Below are 3,650 nucleotides of genomic sequence, written 5' to 3' on the forward strand. Positions count from 1 at the left end.
CACCGCGTCCTGCAGCCGCCTCACCCTGCGCGGCCCCTCTGCCCCGCGCAGGACCCGCCGCCCCCGCACCCTCAGCGCCCCGAGCAGCCCTGCGCTGGGGTGCAAGCCCACCCCAAGCGGCCGTCTTCCCTCCCCTTCCCTGCTCCCAAGTTTGCTGTTCTCCACCATGCGCCACGGCTCACCAACACGCCCCTGCTGCCGCAGCATCACCAGCCCTGGCCTCTTCCTTGGCTGGAGGAGCTGCCTCCTTCCAGTGTCTTTCCTGCTCTCTGGTCGGCTGGGAGCACTATTCCCTGCTTCACCCGTCTCCTGCTGTCCAGGCCACCCCATCAGGTGCCACCAAAGACTGGATGTGCCCAAACCTGCTGCTGCACAGGCTGCTCAGTCACCTCCCTGGCTACTCATGGGGCAGACGCAGCCCAGGTCTATCCTGAGATGCTTCCCCTGCTTCTCCATCCGCCCTTCTGCTCTGGTCCTTCAGTTGGTCCAGCTCAGCCAAACTAGGCTAAGCCTACTTCCTATCCTCCTGCTTAGGATGATAGCCGGGGCTTACAGCAAAAGGAGGAAGGGGAGGCTGAGGGCAAAGCCCTGCTCCTCCTCCTCTCCTAGAAAGCAAGCAGCCCCTCCTTCAGCTCTTGCGGCTGCAGGCCTTGGGAAAACGCACCCAATTTCTCCTCTGACCTGGGCAATATCCTGCCTTGCCCCCCTTGCTCTGGAGGCCTCCTTTGCGCTACCAGCACCGCAATAAATGTGTAGGCTGTTCAGCTTCCCCCTCACCTCCTCCTTAAAATGCTACTGCCAGCATCAACCRCCTCACCAGCTAGGACACCACCTGCGCCAGCATCCTCAGGTGCTCCCGTGCTCCTGTGCATCCGAGCTCGGGATCCGAGCAGCTGCTGACAGCACTACCCTGCAGCCCCTTATCACAGCTTGCTCCGGTAAATGTGTGCAAGGAAACCCTCGGGACGCTGCGCCCGCCTTTGAAGGCGCAGGTAGGAGTGCGCCTGCAGACATCCCCGCGTGTCGATCCTCACTGATACGCGTATCCACAACCCGAGTGCTGCAGCAGTGGGAGTGGGGATTAGGTTGCAGCGGAGGGAGAAGGACGCATGGCTTTCCCAGGCCATGCTCCCGACAGGGAGCGTTGGGCTGTGGAGTGAGAGCTGGCTGGGATGAAGAGGTGAAATTGAGTGCTGGGGGTCCGAATACCAAGGCAGGGAGTGGGCAATGGAAACGGCAGCGGGACTTCAGAGGAGGTGAAATGGAGCTACTTGAGGAAATGGGCTTTGGGGATGCTTTGTTCCTGGCAATACGTTTCTTGTGAGGCATATGGATAGGGAGAGGTGGGAGGCAGGCAGTGGTCCCCAAGCTGCCCAGCCCAGTTCCTGCAAAGCAGCTCTATTTACAGAGCCAAGATACGGGCGTCGAGGAGGRGATTCCTGCGCCGGGCTTAGACCTTGCTCTACTATGCTCTGATCCCTGCCATGCCATCCCTAGAGGCGTCTCGGGTGGAACAGCTGCTGGGTCAGAATTAGGAAGGATTTTTTCCTAGCCATAAGAATCCCTCCAGAGCTTTTCCCTCTGCTGAAGGAAATCCCACAAAGTGGAAACCTGGAGCAGCAATGGGAATGACGTGTCAGGGCCGCGCGCTCATGCCGCTCCCCACCGTGGGCCAGCGGCAGCCCCCCTCCGGCACCGCTGTCCTCCCCGCTCGCCGGCCTCCCTGCTCCCTGTCCTCCCTGCTCGCCGCTGCTGCTCCCGAGGCAGACTCTTTACCTGGCAAAACCAGCTGGAGCTGCTTCCCTTTCCTCCGGCGTCTGGGACCTGCACCTTGGAGACAGCTGGACATCAGGGGCAGGGAGCAGATGCTGGGCTGTGGGAACAGGTGATGTGGCCTCTTCTCCGCCCAGGCACCTTCCCCGCAGCAAGGCGAGAGAGAAACTCTTTCCTGTGCGGAAGCCCACGGAAACTCACTCCTTCCTGCCCACTCTAATCCCTCGAGAGAGGTCGGGGAGCGGCACCAACCAGCTGGAGAGAGACAGCAAAGAGCTCGGAGCTGCCAGCTCGGATTATCGTCGCGTTGTGCGGCTCTCGCGCCGCGGCGCCCGCTCCGCCTTGGCCCCGCTGCCCGGGGGCTCTGCAATAAAACAAATGTTCCCCCCACCCCATCCCGCCCCCCTTGCTTGTCCCATTCCACCCCAGCCCACAACAAACACGGGCAGCGCGCGGCCCTGCTGCCATGTAACCCAACCCTGGCCATTGTCCCCCCTTCCCCAAGGTCTATATTTGACTCTGCGGCAGCACCGCGTCCGTGTGCTCGTGTGTGTGTGTCCACCRCACGCGCACGCTCCGATATTTGTTCAGAGCCTCATTCCCCAGATGCCCGGGATTGCTTGGGAATAGCTTCCATGGGCAGTAGGTGTTTGTGCCTGCGAGGGGGTGGGCGAAAGAGAGGCAGGGAGACAGGGTGAAGGTCGAAGGTGGAAAAGCTCCCGGCGCTTCCCTGGCAATTTTCACCATTTCAAGGATCTGTCGCCCTGCGGAGAGTGGCTGGGGTGAAATACAGCTATGCATGTGCTCGGGGTGAAATACAGCTATGCATACGCTCAGCGGCAGAGCGGGACTGGGCACGGGCACGGGGAAGGATGAGGAAAAGGTGAAACCTGAAAAGATCTTGATGAAACCATCCCATTTCACCCAGTCTGGCCTTTGGAAGCCCTTTCAAACCTCCCTATGTGTGACGGCTGTGACTGTGAGAAACGGCAAAGGGAAGAGACACCAATTCCCTTAACCCCAGTGGCTTTGCAAGAGGTGCCTCCACGTGCAGGAATGCCCTGGGATTCACCCTCCTCCATTTCAGTGCTGCATTAAGGGTAGCCACCCCGGGCTACCCCGGGCTCTATTTTGTGTTTTCCCAAAGCCTCCAGGAATGTCGCCGAAGCCCCGTGTCACATTCCCTGTGACCCTGAAGTCCCTGGGAACACTGCCTGGACTCAGCATGAGTCTCTTTTATTTGCATCCTTTGCAGCCAGCCAGGCGCTCGACAAAATGGAAAATAAGTACAATCAAAACTAATGACAGGAAGGATCTCCTTTATCCTAAACCCCGATGTCCTGGGGAGCTTATTGCCCCTGGATAACAAGGAAAGTTAGGCTTTCAGTAGGCTCTACAAAAATGACTGGACATTTATATGGGCAGTGAGCATAAGTAGTGATGGTTTTGAAGAGAGCTCCAGAGTGGGGTGAATCCTCACACTCCAGGGCACTCAAGTTGAGCTCTAGGCTTGAGGGTAAGGAGAAGGTTTCCACAAGAGCAGTTTCTTTGGTGATTTTGCGTAGGGGAATTCTTGTACCTTCTCCCAAACCAGGATCCCAGCCTGCCTTTTCTCCATTGGCACTGGAAGGGCTTTTTTGTATGCTGGACCCCACGGCCTTGTGGGCTCCACGGGTAAAATCTGCCTATCTGCTCGGCCACACCAGTAAAACACATCCTACAAGTCTAGGAGAGAGCACATGCCAACTGTAATCAGCTTGAGCTCAATACTTGGCAGCCTTCAAACCTGTTGTGAGGGGCTGGAAAAACAAGCTTAAGTCACACATTATTTTGAGATACACATTACCCACACTCTGAGTACTTCTTTCCAAGATAGG

Source organism: Nothoprocta perdicaria, unplaced genomic scaffold (assembly GCF_003342845.1).
Source record: "Nothoprocta perdicaria isolate Ctin4 unplaced genomic scaffold, notPer1 scaffold_73, whole genome shotgun sequence".
Lineage (NCBI taxonomy): Eukaryota > Metazoa > Chordata > Aves > Tinamiformes > Tinamidae > Nothoprocta > Nothoprocta perdicaria.